This window comes from Microcebus murinus, chromosome 8, assembly GCF_040939455.1.
Source record: "Microcebus murinus isolate Inina chromosome 8, M.murinus_Inina_mat1.0, whole genome shotgun sequence".
In the NCBI taxonomy this organism is placed as follows: domain Eukaryota; kingdom Metazoa; phylum Chordata; class Mammalia; order Primates; family Cheirogaleidae; genus Microcebus; species Microcebus murinus.
In genome coordinates, this window is record NC_134111.1 from 54,245,377 (window position 1) to 54,266,936 (window position 21,560).

At 39.7% G+C, this 21,560-nt stretch overlaps 1 long non-coding RNA gene across 2 annotated transcripts in view; it reads left to right on the forward strand.

The window, feature by feature from the left end:
- Positions 1-8,240: 8,240 nt before the first annotated feature.
- The window catches only part of LOC105883036 (uncharacterized), a 106,177-nt gene continuing 92,857 nt past the window's right edge, over positions 8,241-21,560 (forward strand). For both annotated transcript variants that reach the window (XR_012920575.1, XR_012920574.1), the window contains exons 1-2: positions 8,241-8,353; positions 8,587-8,669. This is a non-coding gene — a long non-coding RNA (uncharacterized LOC105883036). The remainder of the gene's footprint in view (positions 8,354-8,586; positions 8,670-21,560) is intronic.

A 21,560-nucleotide genomic window follows, 5' to 3' on the forward strand; every position in this document is an offset into this window, starting at 1 on the left:
AACACTGAAATCTCGAGTTTGAGTTCAAAGCTATATTTCTGAATGAAAACAAGAAGCTAGTATTGAAATTGTGCATTTAAATGCTCTTTTTCTTGAACAATCTCTACTATAATTTTAAGTAATGAAAACCGGTAAGAACAAAGATTCAACTTTGTTTTTACTTTACAAATGCAGTAACAGACATTTATGGACTGCAAATTGTCTTCCAGATATTTCGTGAACATTGTGCCATTTAATACTCACACTATTAATAATACACACTATTAATAAAGGCATTAATTAACTGCTTTTGTTTTATAAATAAGGAAACCAAGGCCCAGAGAAGTTAAGTAATTTGCCAGAGGTTACACAGTGGAGCTGGAACCAAAACCCAAGCCCATGAGCAGAAGTCAAATCTGTGTTTGTCTTTTCAACACTTAAGTGAAACAAATTACTCACAGTTAAATATATACTCTAAAGCAGCAGTCCTCAACCTTTCTGGCACCAGGGACCAGTTTCATGGAAGACAATTTTTCCATGAATGGAGGTGGAGGGGAGGGGTCTGCAGCCCATTCGATAACAGGCTGCAGACCAGTACCAGTCCATAGACCAGGGGTTTGGGACCACAGCTCTAAAGGGCTTAATTTTGCTAACATAACAAGTGTTTGAATGGCAACTGTTTGGGCTTTATAGGACTGAGCCAAAGAAAATGCTGATACAGGCAGCCCTGCCATTTAGCATGCCCATTTTTGCCCACGTTGTCTTTGGCAATTCCCCTAGTCATCTCCAACTCATTCAAAAAGTTTACCAGAAGAGTTAATTGATCATGATGGCTGGTGGGTAGTACTAACTCAAAGCTCTCAAAGATGACTCCCATTTAAGCTTAGTGGGTTACCCTCAAAAAATAATTCACACTCATGTAAGCTGAACTTCTCCTCAAACAGCTGCTGGGTATTAAAGTTTAATTTTGATCACACCATCCCCCAATATTTCATAGTAAAAGTCCGATTCATCAGGTTTCCAGGTTTTTCATAAACCACTTTTCCTTCTCATGGTTAGTAATTTTAACTGGAGAAAGGGAAAAAAATCTCCAATATACAAAATCTTTTACCATCTTTCACCTTTTTTATAATATATTTATTTATATCCTAAGACCAATAGGCAAAGACCAAGTCAATTTCAGTATTTGGCATGGGGCCTGCTGTAATATTGATGAGATAATATCAATCATGATTATAAGTTTCTCTATCATTATGTGAATATTATTTTATAAGCTTTAATAAGATGCTTGAGTATTTAAGATGAATGGTTTAAAAGTCTAAATTCATATTCATGCCAAATACACAGGACATATTTTTCATAATTGTTCTTGTCCCTTGGGTCAGTAATGCAGTTTATAATCATCATAAAATTTCATTCCTAATTCCTTTTAATTTATCAGAAAGAAAATATGGATGGTTATTACCCAATTAAAATACTCCTGATGCTTTTAAGGTAGACATTATGGGGTTTTTGGAGTTTCACTGAAGACAGTTAAAAAAAGAAAGAGCAGCTGCATGACTTCAAAGTGTATTTAAGTGCTCTGAGTTTGTGGCGATATTCAGCTGTTCAGCAGCACCCTTTCCCACCTGTCTGGTTCTCATCTCATCTGTGATGTAACCAAGGGAAGACTGGAACATTTTGCCCACATGAAAGACACAGGAGCATGTACCTAGAGACAGAATTTTCATTTAGTAGCCATAGAATCCATTCTGACACTTACACACACTTGGCTTACAGTCGCCAAGAACAGGAACTGGGAGTAGGGTCACCAAAGAACCTGAGACAAAGGCATGAATCCCAGTCCACATCCTTGACTGGACGCAGTGCCACTTGCTTTGTGAGAGACACAGGAGCTGTGCCCTTGTGATGGATGCTTTGTGAAGGTGTTTGCTAAAGGTGTTTTCTCTAGATGATTCACATGCTACTGGCCAGAAAGCAACCTGGAAGGTGCCTATGCACAACTCAGTAGGAAAGACTCTGTTACAAAGGCTACAATTTCTTCCAGAGAAATGAAATGGATCAAACTGATTAGTAGCCACAAAAAGAAAATGCATAGTCATCAAAATCGCATTCCAATTCATTATGAAAGAATTACAAACAGAATTTAGCCTGACGCTCCTTCCTTTGACACACTCCATTTGTCTAATTTCTTCTCTACTTGATCATGATCTTAAAGCCATAACTGTATTGAAATCTATTTTAATTTTCTTCACCTCACTTATCAGAATATTTTAATTTCATATACACATGTATCCAATTCTCCAAAAAGAAACCCTCCAAAGTCCATAAGATTAAGATGACAGCATTCTTGATGAAGGATACCATGAAGATGCCTTATTTGTGCCCAGGCTTTCAAATAATCCATGAGCCTCTCCAAAACAGAGCAAAGTCGAGTCTTTGCAGTGGGAGCACAAGGATTAGTTGGACGGTGTGGTAAAGGCAAACAGATTTATTTAAATATATGCAAATAACTTTCATCTGTGGCTGTGTTACAGTTTTTAAAGAGCTTTGGCATGCTCATGTTGTATCCTTTGGCAAAAATAAGCATATCCACTATTCCTAGAAACAATTCACAGTTGTTTCCTAATAAACAGTCATTTGTGAATAATATTTGCTTTCCAAATAGGCAGATTTTCATGAGAAGTACTTAACTGTAGTCTCCATATCATACAAGGTGATGAAGTAGTATCCATTCTTAAGTAAAAATAATACCGTGTTCTTAAAAGGACATTTGGTGGTTTATTACTTAAATGGGTTTCACCCACTCTAGTACATTTGGCACTAGTTATTGTGTTTTGCTCTAGCAGGAGACTCCAATGCCTGAGTACTAGTTACTCCGGTTCTGAAAAGCTATGAATGTTGATATATGGCTCCTCATTATGAAAGCTTACCTCTTTATGGCTTCACCCAGGGGAATGTATGGCTTCGGGCTTTTCTTTTAGGCTCTCTGACCTAGAGGAATGAAGTTTGGAACACAGGATCTGCAGGCGCTGACTTGTGAAGGAGAGGCTCAGAGCTGCAGATATCACTGTATTCAGTAAGCTGGGAAACTCTAGCCAGGAAACAGGGAACAGTCACTAAGCCTTTCAAAGTAGGAACAGAGCCCCAGCTTTTAAGGAGGCTAGCCAAACAGGTGACAAACTGTTGTACTTCAAAGACAGGAAATCCCTTCAAACATCAAATTGTAAGGACCCAAAATGACCTACATTCAGGAAAACGGGGAGCCAGTAATTCAGCATCATGTCTGTTCCAGTCTAATGAAGTGTGTCTGGTGGATATTAACTGGTCCTGGGGATCCCTACTCCAAGTAGATGCCTACCTTTTCCACTGAAAACCATGTTTTCAAGATCTTTTAAAAAAGTCATTTGAGTTCACATCAAATTAAAGTTACTATGTAAAGACTCTCTCTGGACCAGTTTTCGCTCATAAAATTAGTCTGGTTTAAAATCACAATTACTCAGAATGTTTAAGTAATCTATGAAAATGTTTAAAAATCTTCCTGAACATGCATACTAAGGGAAAATATCAGCCTTGGAAAAGGAACAGATGGATTATTTAAAGTTTGAAAGACAGACTGGAAGCTCCCCAATACCAAGGCATGGGACTCCCCAGTTTTCCCCAGCTCAGAAGGCAAAATCTAGATGGATTTCTTGCCAATCCCCAAAAGTACTTAGGGCTGTGGATGCAGAAGTCTGAACCATGTGTGAATACTAAATTCCTGTCCAATAGGCTCAGAATAAAGGGAGGGCTGGAGGTGGGAATGGGTGAAGTGGGGCAGAGAAATGGTATATGCTATTTTCTCAAGGCAGGGCCTCTGTCCCTCTGCACTTGGAAGAATTACTAAACAAATGTGTAAGTGGGGAGGAAATGGATGGGTGAAAGCCAACCTCATCTCAGGACCAAAAAGTTGTCCTGTGTTTATGTTTTCAAAAGGCAAAAATCCAAAAAGGGTTGAGATTGCAAAATTCCTGGGAAACCAAAAAGCTTAACCCACATTCCATAATTTTATCAATTTAAGCCTCTCTGAGCAGGGAGGTCAAACTTCATTCTGCTTCCCGCTTACACAGCAAGTCAACTTATTTTGTATGTATAGCTATAAAGTGTTTGCAAGTTTCCTAAGTCAGGCACTCAGGATGAATTATGAATGGAATTAGCCAGCCCGACTTGGAATTTCCTCACTTTTACTGGTCTTTAAACAAGATTTTTATACATTCATATGTAACCGATGGACCCAACACATGAAATGGCCCTTCACATAAAACACTCTGTTTTAGAGTGATTTTGCAGTTAAGGAAACCTAAATATGAACTTCTAATGTGGAAAAGGTAGTTTTTATATGCTGTTTTAAAACTGATCTGGAAAACTGATGAGCTGACCACAGGATTTCTGTCAGGAACTGAAATTAAGTTTATATTTTAAAATACAATTTTAAATGCTTGCTTTCTTTCATAAAGCCAATCTGCTTCTTATATTCTTAGCCTTAGTCACCTTAAAAATACATAAATTTGGTATTTGGTTATTGAGTTTTGAAGTTACAAGGTATAATAATTTAGATATTCATAAATACAGAGCATAAGAAAATCCTTCCTGAGTGCAAAACTACCTTTAAAATTATCATACAAAGGAATGAATGCTGCACCTCCTGATTTAATTTCAGCCATTAGCTATATCACACCTTAATACATATTTTTCCATATAAAACTTACACTGTCTTAAAATTTTCATACAAACTAGCATGTCCAAATTGATTTCAATAGTAATTTGTGTGCATAAAAAATGAGATCAAGATCAATGCCAAGTTTGAGAGAAAGAAATGAACTTGGATTGTTTTTTACTCCAATAAGGCACATGTTCAAACTTATCCCATGTATATAAAAGGAACATTAACATAAAATATTCTCAACTGTTTATGCAGAAAGTAATACAGAACAAAATCTAATAATTTTTATCATATAGCTGATACAAATATTGAGAACATTTAAAGAAAGGTACTAATTAAAACACATAACATTTTCAAAGTTTAAAAAGCAGTTGGAAAAAGTACGTCTGCTATTTAGATAGAATATAATTGCTTGCACATTTTAATGGTTGTATAGATTTCAGTAGTAATATGTGTTTACAAACTTTTTGTCTTTTCCAGTCCCTCAAACATATAAAGGGCAGAGAATATTCTTCTATATTTTTCACAACACATTAAAAAGTATCCGCCATTTTGACAGAACTATAAATTATAGTAATTTTTTTATGCTTGATTATGGAATTTCTATAAGATTGAAAATAGTCTCTGAATTTTTTTCAGAGGTGGGGAAGAACTGTGTGTGTAAACTACTTTAAAATATGTTTTTATATTCATCTAAAATGTATAAATTCCCAAGTCTCTTTATGAAAAGCTTTGATCTCACAATTTTATATAGATTGCATTTACAGGCTTAGAAATTCTATTCTTTCCATTAAACTCCATGAATAGGGTTGTATTAATATTATTTAAAATTTTTTTTACAAAAATACAGCAAGCATATATCTAGCTAGAGAGAGTTAACAATAATAGTTGCAATATTTATAAAAATATATTTTTCTGAAAGAGAGATGAACTTCAATCTAAAATATGAACACAGAGCAAAATAATACAAGTGTGAAGTTTTCTTTTGAAACTTTTCCTTTTGAGGAAATGTTGATCATACATTTCTAAATGCAAAACTTTTAGTGTACACTGTTAAGAAAATCCTAGATAGTAAAAAATTTGTTTCTGTGCTTCCATAAACATACTTGCTGTACATTTTCAGAGGCAACACTGGCTGGTCACATTCACAATTGTTGTCTGCAGGGAATGGCTCAAAGGCCACTCAGTATCATCTGCCCCTTCCCCAGGGGGGAGGAACAATGAGTCAAAATGGAATTTTATTATTTATATCCATTCTTTTAAATTCTGTTTTTATTAGCTCTTAAAACCTTTGGTAGCAAAAGTCAAACCATACTGAAGTTAACCTGTTTGCTTTTTTAACCCCGCAGCTCCAGGATATTTCAAATTCAATACCTTGCAAATGACAACAAACAGGTTTTTCTTTTAATTGTTAATGACACGTTTTCCATATAACTTATAACAAAAGAAAGTATAAAACATGGGCTTATAATCCTCCCTGTAAATTAATTATATCTATTTCAGGCTTGGAGTATTAAATGAACATTGCTCATCAAGTGACCCTTGGATGCTCCGTTTGCCCTTGAACGTTAAGCTTGCCAACTCAGAACCAAAAGCCCTTGCCATTTGGAAAATAAAAAATACAAGTCGTCTTCACCCTAGTAACCTGTGCAAGCCTCTCTAGGAAACTGGAGGATCTATGTGGTAACTTTAACTTACCTCTTCTGGGCTTTACCAACGGGTTTAACCTAAAAAATACTTTCCTTCTGGCAAAAGGTAATTTTTAAGTGCAGTTTAAAACTTTGGACGTTCCCTAAGGAGAAATGACGCCACGAAACGTGTCGCTCAACATTTATTTCCCGTTTCACGCACACTGACTCTGACTCTTCGGATGGCAGCGTTGGCATCGTTTGGGAACCGCAGAACAGGACGCGGCGCGTCGGTCGCCCCTAGCTAGAGAGCGCCCACCGTTCACAGGGCACCGCGGGCAGCGTCCCCCTCCCTGGAAGACACACACCTTTCAGACCCCGCACCCCTCTTTACAAACCTGCGCGGGCTTTCGGGGGAGGGGGAGGCAGGCCTGAGGCGGGGGCCGCTTCTCTCCAGCAACGCGGGGCGGCGGCGCGCCCGAGCCATTTCCTGCCGACGGCCGAGTCCACTCGGAGCGGCGCGGGGAGGAAGTCGGGCCCGTGTTCCAGGCGGAGGCTCTGCGGTCGGCTCGGGCCGGGGACAAGCGGCCGCCGGTGCCAGCCCGCGCGCCCCGGCGGCGACCCGGAGCCGGGCGGCCCTGCGCGCCGGGGACGGCCGGGCGCTCCGAACTCGGGCGAGCGGGCCGGGCGGGGCACACCTCCCTCGCGGAGCCGCGCCGTCCCAGCCGGGCGCGCACTTGAACCCGCGGCCGCGCCGCTGCCCCGCCGCCATCCGAGCGCGCCCGCGCCCCGCGCGGAGCCGCACGTCGGCCGCGCCCGTTCTCGGCTTCCCGCCGCGGGGCAGCCCTTCCCCGGGCGCCGGCCTGGGGGCCTCCGCGGGCCCCCTGGGGTTTAGCACTGCCGCCGGGGGCCCCTCGTGCCGCTCCCAGACCCCGGATCTGAAGGCGGAGACCAAGTGCTGCCTGCGGCAAAGCTCGACTTGCACTTCATTTTGTTCCGATTTGGAGAAAATGTCACAGGAGAGAGAGAGGGGGGGGGAACCCTAACCGTAAATGCGACGTGGAGGGGAGCGCGGCGGCGGCGCCCTGGCGGGCATTCCCGGTCTCGCAGCGCGCCCTAGTGGACGCCCTCCCGCTCCGCTCCCCGCCGCCCTCGCCTCCCCGCGCTCCTTACAATCTGCTATATATTATTTCTTCCCAAGTATTGACAATGTGCGAGACTCCAGCAACCCCGCAGCTCTTGTCTGTAATCAGCACATTTATTCACATTTAGGGGGGGAAATCCGAAAGAAATCCCCGTGACCCTTATTGGGTTACAGTGTCGTTTCCCCTGGATCCTCTTTTAAATCCACTCCACACTGCTTCTCTGTCTATTACATGCTAATTTAATTTTACTATGGAAGATATTTTCAGCATTTGCTGAGGACAGTAAATTTTGTAGTTTATGTTATTTCACTTTTTATGACTTTTTAACACTTAATAAAATTTTATTAGAGCACTTTTGTGTTTACAAGGCCACAAAACTCTTGGCAGGTTGTCAGAAGTCCTTTTTATTATGATCCTACTGATATACTGCGAGTAATGAAATAATCATGTCCAGAAATGTATCAAAGGCCAGAGGGATTATCCCACTTAATAGCTCCACAGATGCGCCCAGAAGAACGCGGACACGCGGCGGGACGGGCTGAGAGGCTGCGGGAGGAAGGAGGCAGCCCCGCGCCTTTCTTTAGCATTTCGGTTGCTTTCCTGAAAGGCTCCATGCAGGGTCATGTGACTTTCTGCGGTCTCAATAAAAAAAAAAAAAAGAATTTATTCTATTGCAAAATGTGCTTTTCTTTTTATTCTCCTTGTGTGGGCATTTAAGGCTGTTCCAGTGGCAGTGGGGCTGGCTCAACATATCCGTGTCAGTCGCTTTCCTCTCATTTCTAAGTGTACTTTTGTGGCATTTAAGCAGCCGATGGTGACATTGGTGTTGAGCGGCGTGGCTTCCACAGCCCACATTGAAGACACTGGGAGGGACCCAGGAGGGCACAAGGTGTTTTAAGGTCCTTCCCCTCCTGCCAAACAACATTTTTTTCTGTTGCTTTTGGTTTTATTTTGTTTTGCAAAACAGGGAAACAGTGTGACTTAAGGACTCAGCTTTCTGCCTTATAGCAGACAGCCAGTATGCTGCTTTTATTTTATTTTTATTTTTTTGGTAAGACTTGCTATGAGAAGGACTGAGATGTTGCAGCTTTTATTTCTTTTTTTAAAAACTATTTCTTTATCTTTTAAATAGATATATGATCATTTAACACATGGGTGTTCAGTCCATTCTTGCTCCAAGAGAAGGCCATTGTACTTCCTGACCCTGAAAGCAAGGTGGGTGGCTTTATTTTATAATTAAATTTTCTGTCTTCAGCTTCATATTTCTCTTTCTTTATTTTTCCTAAAAAGTGTATCAACGTGATAAAAGAGATGAGGAATGGACTTGTAAAAGGAGTGGTTTTGAAATTACTGTTACTACTCGTCCATAGCACGTGTTCTTCTAAACTTTGGCTTTGAAGAATTTCAGAGATGTTTTTTACAAGCAAGTGTGTATGTGTACGTGTGTGTGTGTGTTTCATGTTCCAGCATAATCACATTAGGATCTAGTAATCTGCCATGGTTTAAAACAGCCCCTCTCTCTCAATTGCCTCGATCACATGCAAATGTGTACTCTCCCGTGCGGATATATATCAGGCTGCCCGTGAGGGCTCTTTGATTTCAACTTCAAGGGAGCAATTTAGTTCTTTGTATGTCGTTTGCTAACCATGGACAAAACTTAGAGCCTGTCTAATAGTCTACTGTGTGCCCAGGATGGTCCAGATTCAGAAAAGAACATATGAAGGATTGCACTCATTCCTTAAAAAAAAAAAAGAATTATGTCCTAAAACTATTGGGGCAGCCATTTTTCTTCATTTACAGTGTTTTCAATTTACAAATATGAGACAATTTTTTTTTCAAATTATTTGTCTTTTTCAAATTATTTCTCTAACAGTTGAAGAACTAGGAAGTGATGTTAGGCTCTGAGTAAACATTCTTCCTCCATTCTGGTTATTGCTGATGGTTTGTGTTCTTCACATTTTATTGCAACAGATACAAGATTGGACAGAGAAAAAGGTTCAGATTTTAGCTCTCCAAATTCTAAAGTGTTTTACGTAAGGAAATTTATGCTTAAGCGTAGAAATCAAGAGGAGCATATTAACTTTCATTCAGCTATAAAGTGATAGTTCAATTCTATAAGTAATTTGTGTTTAGGACAATTTAAATAATACTTCAAAAGCTGCAATAGCTTTCAAGTTAGAAATTTGTTTTATTAGATCATGAAGTAACCCTCCCCTAAGGTAAATCTTTTTAATGCATCAGAGTATGTTTATAACTCTTATTCAAAAAAATAAGAGAGATTGGCTTAAATATGATAACAGCTTGGTTAGTGTCCATAGGAATTTTAGAGTTCCTTCTGAGGTCTTCAGTGCTGAAAGGAAAGGAAAGAGTGAAGCCCCAGTCTTGTGGGTTAGGGAATCCATCTTCAAAAAGAGGAGTAAAGGAATGAAGCCAGAGGTATGCAACTGTCCCCTCCTGCGACTAGGTGCTGTGAGGAAGCAGGAAGGTATGGGGGTTAGAAAAGCAGACCCTAGAACCACTTGGCTTGGTTCTGCTCTAGTTCTGCTGTGTATTACTTGTATGGCCTTGTTATCTAACCTGTCTGTGCTTAGTTTTTTCATCTGTAAAGTAGGACCATTGCTAATATCTCCCTCCTAGTTTTGTTGATTGGTTAAAAGAGTTAACTCATTAAAACAGACACTGAATGCTTCTTAAAGTAAACGCCAGGAAGACTGACATGTCTGTCACAACTTTTCTTGGAGTGGCATCCTTCTCAGTAGAGTTAAGTGCATCCCTGAGACTGACAGTGCCAAGAAAAGTTGTGTCCAGTGCCATTTTACTTTTTCTATGGGTTTCTAAGTTGTTTCCTTGATTAGCAATGGGGTTATAAAGTTTTTGAAGAAAGAGAGAATTCACAATTTTGAGGGATTCTCTATACTACTCAGCACAGTGCTTTGTACTTAAGTAACAGATAATTGATAAGACAATCTAATATACCACACATATCAAAGTCATCCATATTATAATTTATTATTCAATAGACAGTAGTTGCCAACACTATGCTAAATCCTTTGCACACATTGTTTCATTTCGTTCTCACACTAATCTTCACACAGGTAGTTATCAAAACCCCCTGTTTTCCAGGTGAGGAAGTATGAGGCTCAGAGATGTCTGGTGGCTTTCTCAAGGTCACACAGCTAGTAAATGACAGAGCTGGGAGTTTAACCCAGGTCTGTGGGAACGTTAAACCTATTCAGTTAGCACTCCTCTACACTGCCTCCCAATCTGTTTGGCTTTATAGAGACACTAATCAACTTGGTCATTTACAATTATTGTGTAAACCATGATGAAAATGGAAATGATTAAGGCTGGGAACCAGGCCTATTATTCTCGAATTAGCTTGAATCTTGTACAATGATTAGAATGCTGGGTTGAGGGGCGTGAGACTCAGGTTGCCTCCTGGGGCCTTTCCTGTCCTCAGCTCCTTCCACTACTACAAATAGATGTCTGAAAAGGCCTACAGGAGAAGTAAGAGTTACTTTTTCTCCTCTTTGGAAAAATATGATTAAGCTGAATCTACCTCATGTAGTATTAAGACATCAAGTGAACAGATTTACATGTCAATTAAAGACCAAGAGAGCAGTACTCAGACAAGTGAGTGGCAGATCAGTTTTTCCTTTTAAACAAAAGTTTTTAATGGACTTTAAAGATACCTTTCTCCCAAGATACCTGATGGGTGTTCTGACCATTTCAGGGAACAAAGAACATCCTGAGACCATAAGGAAATCCTTGGTCCATGTACGAGGTTATTTAGTGAGTGAGAGTAATGCAGGAGTGCTCTGCTATAACCACGTGATTCATTCTGCACCCTTGAAACAAATACATCCAGAATCCCAGAAGAGAAAACTAAGGACCCCAGGAGTTGTTCTGGGGAATGTTCAACACTCCCTTAGTGAAAACTCCATCCCAGGATAAATTTCAGAAGTGGATGATGAAACAATGAAAGCCACTGGCTGCTATCTGGCAAATCCTATACTTTTCCCGAGAAGAAAGAGCTCAGTCTCAGGTTTTGTGGAACTCCACAGCCAAAACATTTAGAATTAATCTTTGACTCGTGACTTTGTGACTGTTGTTGCTGGGAGAGGGGGCGAGAAAGAGGGAGGACATGAGGGATACCTCGGAAGAGCTCTCGAGTCTGCAGATACAAAGCTCCCCCGATACTCGCAGAGTCCCGGACTCCAAGCCTCTGCTGACCGCTCAGGAATCTAGGGCATCACCAAGCCTTGGTGGCCTTGCTGGCCTTGCTGGGAAAGAGTCCCGGGGTTTGCCAGTCCTCTGACACATGTGACTCTTTTCTGTCTCTGAGGTTTCATTTTTGAAAGATAAAAGTAATCAGACTTTTCATTCATGTTTATGGGGGTTTTGCAGTTAAGGATATACTTGCAGCTAGTTTTGAGCTCTTCACTGTGAAGTCCGGATCATTTTTTTGCACACATGAGGAACTTGTGTCTTGATGAATGTTTGATAAAAGCAAGCGAAAATTAAAAAAACAACATCAGCTGCTCAAATTCAATCCCATCGAAATAAGAATGTAGCACTATGTACCTTAAAACTGAGCTTAGAAATCCCTAGAAAGAACAGCAAGCAAGTAGATGCCCAACCCATGTTGCAGCAGACATAATTTTAAGCCATTGAAACTTTTAAGGACCTTGAACTATTTTCTTCAAATTTGACTTGCCTTTCTTTCTGCATCTGTGAATTTGCCAAGTTAAAGTTTATTGCTATAACAGCTTTTGAATGATAGTGCATCTCTTTTGAAAAGGTCTGAGTACTTTTTGATTATTTGATGGAAAGAACGTATGCTTTTCCCATTTTAAGTGTCTTTCAAACCCACAGCTCTGATATATATGAAATCTTTAAAAAAATGTTTTCACCCTTTTTAGGCTAAAACCATGAAAGTCATGAGTGGTTGCTGAAAGGATGTTTTGAATGAAATGGTTTCTCACCTCTAATCTCTGCAGCTAGCCTGTGGATCACACCTGATTCCTAAAGTTTCAGAATCTAGAATAAATGCAATGATCAGAAAGGCCAAAATACAAAACCTTAGGCAATAAAGCAGCGAGCACACCGGCCGGCTCCTAGGACAGGAAGCCACTGGAATCTGGTTGCTAGGAGACACTCGTCTTTCACTGGCAGCAGGAAGATGTCCTTGAGCGTGGCTTCCCCCGTGGTTGGCTTTGGACAAGCCGTGAATCAGACTGTCCCCAATAGTGCCGCCCTCCCAGCAGGGCCCACCAGCCCAAGGCACAGGTGTCACCGAGGGGCAATGATGGGTCGTATTCCCTCAGACAGTTTCTTACCCATACCTGCTTTTCTGATGTAATCTTCTGAAATCAACAAGCATTTGATACGTCTACTATTTGATATGGTTATAAGAATATGGAATAATAGCTTCCCAGGTAATCATTTAGGGCTTTTTTTTTATTTTACAAAATAAAATTATGCCCTAAATTATATGAAGCAGCCTACAAGCGCTATAAGAAAAAAGAGAGATAAGATAATTAGTTTGTGGTAATTAAAAGGTTTCCTAGAGAACAGGGCATCAGAGCGGGAGGCTTCTCCTGGGGAAGAATGAGTCTGGCGGATGAACATCCTGCCTGCTGCAAAAGGCCCTGGGGGGCAACGTGCTTGTCTGTCTTGCTCACAGAAGCATACCCCCCCCCCCACACACACACACAGGGCAGTACTGGGCAGGGTAAGTGCTCAGTGTTCAAGGGCTGTAGGAAGGAAGGAAGATGCATGGGTACGCACAGTGGGAGCCTGGTGGTCGCCAGGTGTTCCAGGGAAAAGCCAGTGGAAAGAATGCTCAAGGAAGAAGGCTGGCCTCGTTGTTGTTTGAGCATCAAATCTGTATCAGCAAATGGTGAGAAATGAGGTGGGCTGGGTGAGGTGCAGCCCGGTTATGAAGGCTCTTAAAAATCAAACAGAAAACGGCTTCAAAAATTAGGGAGCTACTGTGGGATTGTGAGCTTGGTGGAGATCAAACTTTTACAGTACAAATGCTTTTTCAAATGTGATTGTCTCTTAAATATGTGCAGTTTATTATATGTCAATTATAACTCAATAAAGCTGTTAAAAATACATGATCTCATTAGATGTTCAATATTTGGTGAAATGGACCTTATCATTATTTCATTTTTACAGATGAGGAAACTGAGACTCAGGGAGGTCCGTGGCTTGCCCAAGTTCATAGGAATCAGGTGACAAGCCAAGGCTTCCAGGCCGTCTGCCTCCAGGAGCCGCATTTGCTCCTTTCTGAACTCAGCCCTCCGCACAGGGACTTGGAACAAGGCCGGCCAGAGGCTGGGGAGGGCAGTTTTCTCCTTCTCCTCCCTTGCTTCATTCATCTTACCTTTCCTTTCCCATTCTTTCTCCTTCCCAGCCAGTGTCTCAGCATCAGAGTGATGCCCTGCTAAGCCACACATGTGTGGGGGCTCCTTGACTGTCATAGCTGCTGTAGGGCTAGCTTAGGGACAGTGCTATGCCATCTGGGACAGGAAGGGCAACACCTTTGGATCTGAAATATTATATCTGTAGCACTTCTTTGGAGAGATCTGATGTAAAAGGGAACACAAAGAATGAAATTTGGAGCCCATAAAATAGTACAAAGATTTGGACAATACATGGGGATATTACATTTAAAAACACATTAACTGCCTTGTGAGTTGTATTTAACTCATGCTAGTTTTGAGCCCAGGGCCTTGTGAAGCAAAATCTGGCCAAAACTCTGCAGTTGTTTGTGAAAAATCTTACTATTTGATGTTCTTATTATTACAATTAATATTGACAAATTAATTCTTGAAAAGTGGATTAAATGAATAGAAGCCAATAAATTTCGTTTTTCATTAAATGAGAAAGGATCATTTTGTTTTTGAAGCTTTTATTCTATTTTCATAATAAAACACCGTGGTCCCAAGGAAAAAAATTCTTTTCTAGTGTGGCAGTCAGTGTTTAAACGTGCATTTAAACGTGCATTTAAACAACCATCTGAATGATCTTCCAGACCTGGCTTCAAAAGCAAACCTCACATGCATGTAGTGATAATCATTTAGATTTTGACTTGCATATTAAATGGCCTCAACTCTAAGTACCTAGATCACATTAAAGAGGAAGCATAGTGCTGTGGGCTTTGGAGGCAGATGACTCTGAAGTTGGAATCTGCATTTTACCATTTACTAGATGTCGCTGGTATTAGATGTTAATTAGCCTCTGTGAGCCTCAGTTTCCCAATCTGTAAAATGGCAACAATGAGTCCTGTTTAACAGGTTTGTTGTGGCAATTAGATAACAAAATGGATGTAAGGTATGGTGCACAGTGGCAGGCGTGCAGTGAGCCCTTATCAAGTGAATGGTGACACTGACATCATCATCAGCTCATCTTCATCAGCGCCACTACCTGAAACACTCTGGCCTAGTCCATAGACATTAGAGAAAAACAACCTTATTTGTTTGGGCTTCTGGACTCTCCCAAGGCTGAAACTTATATTTATAATACTACAACTTTGATACATTTCTTTCCTTAACAGTTCCCTCAGCAGCCTTCCTTTTCTAACCAACTTGTACATATAGAGTTATTCAGCAAATGACACCAAAGAGTTTCTTAGTAAATGTTTGTTGAATGAATGTGTGAAATAAGCAACGCCACAGTCAAAGCAAGTTTACTTTCTTCCATTGATTCCAGTGAAGCCTCTTTTTCTCATGAAAGGGATGGCGATGGTTGGTACATGGTGCTGTTGATAAACGGAAGTGACATGGTACATGTGGCCTGTGTGTGCAGGGACTACTGGCCCATGAACCCAATCATTCAGAAATTCCTTTTCATTATATTGCAAAGCAACCAGCTGCAAAAGGAAAATCTAGTTGTTAACTCTATCTAGTTGTTAACTAGTTCTTTTACAGAAAATATTCAGGTTGGCAGGAATTTTTTCACTGAATCCTTTTTTCCCACCCCACCCAGAACCCCAGTCTGCATCACGGGTATAGACAAGCTGTAAAACATGTGTGTGCTGGGGAAAAAACAGTATTATACTGTTTTTGCCAGTTGAATACATGGCAAATGGGAGCAGAATTAAGACAAACAAACAACAGCAAGGAAGTCAAGAAGCCTGCAGGGGCGAAAGACAGTTTGGGCGGACAAGACACCTCTTCCCAAGGGGCATTAAACCAACAACTGGAAACAAGAGGTCTCTTCTTAGTAATAGAGTCAGACATATACACACCCTTTCATCTTATAGTTATACATTGAAGGGAAAAAAAATTTTAAGTATTGGGCCTATATTTTCCTTTATTATCAGAGGCTCTCCTTCCAAATTCTACCAAGAATGCTGGTACTAGTAGTAATCTTGAACAGGTCCTAAGATCCTGGGAAACCTCACTTAGCTTCAGAGGCAAAGCTTAGATCACCATGCCAGAACCTAGTTTCGGGTTCCTACTGGGACCAGTCACTGCCACTGGTTCTGTTTTGAGCTATCTCACCTGGGAATCTGGCTCTATCTTTCTTTGAATGTGCCCAGCCCAAGGGGCTCATCCTAAAGGAATATCAGATTAGACCACCAGACCTGTGTCTGAGTAATACTGTTTTTTCCCAGCACACATTTTCCCATCCGTCCATCCATCCTTTCAACAAATATCCTCATACTCTCAAAGGCATAATTGTTTATACCATGTTTGTCTTCTTGACTACTTTATCTCCAAAACTTAGCCCCTACCTGGCATAAGCTAACCATTGAAGGAATATTTGTTCAAAAAATGAATGAACAGTTATAAAATGCCCACTATATGTTGGTTGAATAGAGGGGCATGGATTTGACAAAACACAGTTCCTGCCTTCTTGGTGTTCACAGCTATTTTTCAGTATGGCTTTGTACCCCATCAGGAAAAAAAATAGATTTCAGGGTTGCTAATGCTCTCTTTGTATTCAACTGACTGGCCGTTTCAATAATTGCCTGCATAATGCACCAAAACAGATGCACGCTTCCCTTCGGAGAGAAATGAGAAACAAGCCAAACAGCTTCACATCACTCAAATTCTGACCACTTCTTCCTAAAGTGCACAGCACCTTCAGTCACTAATGGTTGGAAGAGACATTGGGGACACTAATCCTAATGCGCCATTTCCTACAGGTCTTGTTAGTTCCCAAAACCATCTGTAAGAAGTTATTGTGTTTGGCTTTCTTAAGCCATATTTTTTAAGCAAGACATTTAATTAGCGCTTGTTAGGATGTTTCGAGTGCTTTGGCCACTTGTCTCACCCCTGCTGTTTCTTCTTGGTCAGCATATTTTCTGGAAGTGTTGCTTCCGGGAAGGGGCATACGATGCATCTCTTTTTGGAGGGTTGCAGTGCGTGGCCACATGAGGCAAGTGGAGAGACCGGCCGTCAGGCTGTGCAGAAAGAGCCTCCGTGTTCACAGTGGCTACTTTGAAAGGCTTCTGGTTTTGACATTTTTTCTGGAGAAAACTGAGATCTCAAAATGGGTTTGAAACCAACAACTAAAGATGTGTACACTAGAGAAGAATGTCACAAAGGGAAATGTATTTGAAATCTTAAATCTAAGCACCTTTGTCAAAAAGAGTTTGCTTGTAAGGACATAATTTTTCGTTGCTCTAAGAAGACCTTATGAAAACTGCAAAATAGTTCATGACACTGAAAAATCCACCAATATACCCTAAAATAATAAATAGGTTGAGTGCAGTTATATTATTTTTACAAATATTTAATACCATAAATTAATTAAAGCTTCAAACTGTTTTACGAAGTAAGACATTTTTACTGAGTTTCCTTCTAAATCCTTAATCCATATTTGGATTAGAATGGCTTGAGATTTATACTAGTTTATGAATCATGAATGCACATCAAATCTGGTTATACTTATTTTAAGACAATATGGAATCTGTGAAATGAAGAAAAGTGTATCTAGATAGGTTAAAAAATGTCATATAACCTACTAAGAGAACCTGTTCATATTTTTTTCTGAAACACATATTTCAAAAGGAACAAAAAGCAAAAGGCTGCATGTTGATTATTGCTTTAGTGATAATTAAGAGAAATTTTCCTTCTCTTTGAATTTTAATGTGCTCCTTTAAGGTAATCCTTGATTAAAAGGGAGAAGTGCAATAAATGTAATATAGAGTTAGCCAAATTATTAAATCTCCATATTCCACATGTAAAGTAATTTCTATTGGAATCCCTTTTGCCTCTGTAATCTAAACGTTTACATATATTAAAGGCGGCAGTGAAGGATTAGCGTTTGGCACTGGGTGTCAAAACATTTCCCGCTGGGCTCTCAACCACTAACAAGCTTTTTTGTTTGGGTAGTATGTAATGGGGAGGGAAGTGGGAGAAGAAGGGTTGGGTTGGCCAGCTCTTGACATCTGAAATCTTTATCAGTCACAGCAACTTTTTCGGTGTGTGTCGATGATTTGTGGTATTGTTGTTTATCCGTGTATCATTCACTCGGACTCTCTGTTTAGATGCAAAGGTCTCAAGACCATCTGCAATCTTGGTGGGTAGCTGTAGCAGCCCAGCCAGACATCTGGCTGTCAGTTATAATTGCATCCCTGTCCTTAAAGTTGTTGTTAGAGTCTCCAGATTCCCTTTGAACGTTCTACTGCGATGCACCACAGTTTCAGGCCGTTGATGTGAGAGCTGGAGTCAATTCCTGGCTTTAGTCTAGTTGGAAACAAGATTTATGAAATTAATCCATTTTGCTGGAAGGGTGGTTGTTTTTGTCTGCATTGAGTTTAATGATACATCAGTTTGCTCTGCAGCCTGTACGACTCACTCTTTGAACACAGAAAGAAAAAGTGCATCCGAAAATTATTTTCATGGTGTTGCCATGTTTACTGTTTCCTGTTGTCTTTGCCTGAAAGTGTTTTAGCAAAAATTAAGGTTGAGTATAAAAACATTTGAGCCAGAGGATGAAAGGAGTTGTTATTATGTTTCCTCTCTAGGTTAGTCTGGTTGCCTTTGATTTAAGCACTATAGACTTAGGACAGGATATGACACCAATTAAAAACATGGGACTTAATTTTTGGACTAAACAATCACATAATCCTTCTTCTGGTATCTGGTTGAGGGTTACTGACATGACATTTATTTTTCAGCCACAATCCTAAATTTATTGGGTTGGCTTTATTTAAGGTACATGGGGCAACTAATATTAGTACATGTAAAAGCCTAACAATGTCTCAAAATTGTAAAGCAGCTATTATAAAGAGAATATATTTTTTCCTGATGACTGTCAACACCAGGCCGAGAACGCATGCAAACTTATTCCATGAGCCCCAGACTCATTCTTCTCAGTTGGAGGCAGATTTTGATTTAAGATCTAAATTTCAAAACAAATCAATTAATTTTATCTCATAAAGTACAATGGGGAAAAATTTTACTAATAACCTCTCCTTAGCCTTAAATTGAAATTGCATTGCTATCAAGAGAGTTTTACTATTTATTGAAAAACAAGTTTAGATAGTCATCATAAAATAATACATTAATTGTTTAAAAACATGAAAAGTAATGTACTGTATTTTGGCAACATTTAAATCACACAATTAAATATTAGTGCTTAATTTTAATGCAAAAATAATTAAAATGAAGGCATGCAAATATAATGAGCCAGGTCAGCCTCCCCATCTTTTCACTTTGACACCTTGTTTTACTCTAGCTAATGATGCTATGAAAAAAGTATTAGCGGTTTCAGTTCAGCCCCTGGTGGTCTATGTCACATATTGCATAGCCTGCTGGTGGGTCCTACAGGGCTATTTCTCATTTGCAGACAGTAGTCTTTTATAGCTCTGTCTGGAAGTGGGGGGATCTTGGAGGGAGGGTGGCCTGTTTTAACCTATTTATTATGCACTTAAAAATAGTGAAAATGTTTATAGAAAGAAGTGAAATTAAATTTTGTAAGGCACTTTAGTGGATTTATATGTTCAAGTTTGAACCTACAACTCCATACCAAGTGCTCAAGTAAAGTCATTATGTTTAAAAGAAAAAAGTCACTTATGACTTCTACTCCATGTGGAAAATTACCAAAGACTGCAATTTTTCTAACCACGAACTTTCTCATTTCCCATGTGCAGTTGGTTAGCTCCTCACTATATCCCCAAGGAGTCTGTGTGATTCTGAAGCACTGCAGAAAAATGAGAATTTCCACACTTAGAAAGAGCCAAGGCAGCATTTGTAATGATTAAAAATAAGAGCAGAAGAAGTAAAAGAGGAAGGAAAGATTGGCCCTCAGGTTTCTTTCTCCTCTGTGAAAAATGAGAGTGGGAGTTCCTAGGTGAGAGTCAAATGTGGGCTTGCTTTTAATTTTTATAGGACATTAGGAGGGAAAAAGAGAAAGAAAAAGAATAGCAACTCTCTTAAATTTCCTAACTCAAAGTTGCTTGCAGTGAATGCTAAAATGAAAGGAGTCATCAAGGCCAAATTCACTATGCAGCTTTTGTGAACTGTTAGAAACAATTTCCAGGAACTGTGCTTTTTACATAGGTTTGCTTTCACTCTCAGCTTGAGTGTTAATTTTTGACTAGTCCTTTCTATCCTTTCCTCGAATGTACACAGCTGGATTCTTCAGCATTCCTTTCTCTCTCTCATACACACACACACACACACACACACGCACACACACACACACGTATGTGTACATGTACACACGCATACACACACATTCTATATATTTAAAGAAAGCAAACCCCTATCCACTCGCTAACAGTATTTTAAAAAGCAGCTTGATAGTTGGATTAGAGAATAGAATTCTTTCAAAGACAACTCTTGTGTGCACAACGTGTTAACTGTTTTTTGTGCCACCATTTTATTGTATGCGAGCAGACGCCAAAATGGTGGTTCCAGCATTTTGTTGTATAAGGGCTTCTTCACATTCAGCCTGCGATCGAAGAACCAGTTTGTATACCAATAGAAAAGCCTGATCTCTCAGGCCGGGAGACTGATTAAATAAAGCAAACACACAAATCTTCCACTCACTGCTTTGCAGATGCTTAAGCAAAATTTTAGATAATATAAGTACAAAGAGAACAAATCCTGGTTAAAATTAAAAATGCAACAGAAATTATATTTCAGTTAAATATATAACTCCATGGTGTTGGAAAATGCATATGTTATTAAAAGACCCTCGAACGTCGCAATTAGTAAGCTACCTTGAGAAAAGATCCAAGACAGAGTTAGCATAGAGAATGTGGATGTTTTACTTGTGAATAAACGATCTTTCCAGATCAAGGTTGAGGTCATTGGTGAGCTAGTTTAGGTGAGCTCATTCCACAGTTATTTGCACATGCAAATTGGGGTTCCAATTTTTAAAATACGACTGCCTTTTGTTCACGAGATGAGCTTTGATTAAGTTCTTAAAATATGAATATTCAAATAATTGAACAATGTACCTTTGCTAATAGTTCTTAGTTTTAATTAGCTCCTGAATAGAACCAAAGCTAAAATGGATTTTTACTTACCCTTAACTGGATTTCAAATTGGCGACAGATAAATTTGACTAGGAGAAGATTTGACATTGCCCTCTATTACCTGCAGCTGAATTAACACCCTCTTTTTTCTGAAGAAAAACATTTTCTTCTCAATGAGGTATATATTTTTAGACTGAAGAAAACTGAGGCTCATAGCATATAGTATTTGGTTGTTTGGGATTTTTTTTTTGCCTTTTGACTGCAGTTGCCAAACATGTGAGATTATAAAAATGATTGTGCTTCATAAAATAGACCTGCAGCAACACTGTTTACGGCACACACAACAATATTATTTTCTGCTGTTTGGTGTGCAGAAGTTGTAAATAGGAAAATGTGTAAGCTATTAAATCTAGTAGCAATAGGACTCTTAAAGCAAGGTTTATTATACCAATGCCTGAGAAGCTTTACTTTTTTATCTGTGTGTGTTAAATTTTCGTGTTTGCAACAGTATTTTAGCTCTGGAGCCATTTATCTGGTAGCATCTTGGAGGAAAAAAAAAAAAAAAGAAATGGACAGATGTCCATAAACAAAGGGCTCCACCTGGTGGGAAAGAGGAGGTATGAAATGTTGATGAAGAGAACTAATGCTGCAAAGGCAAA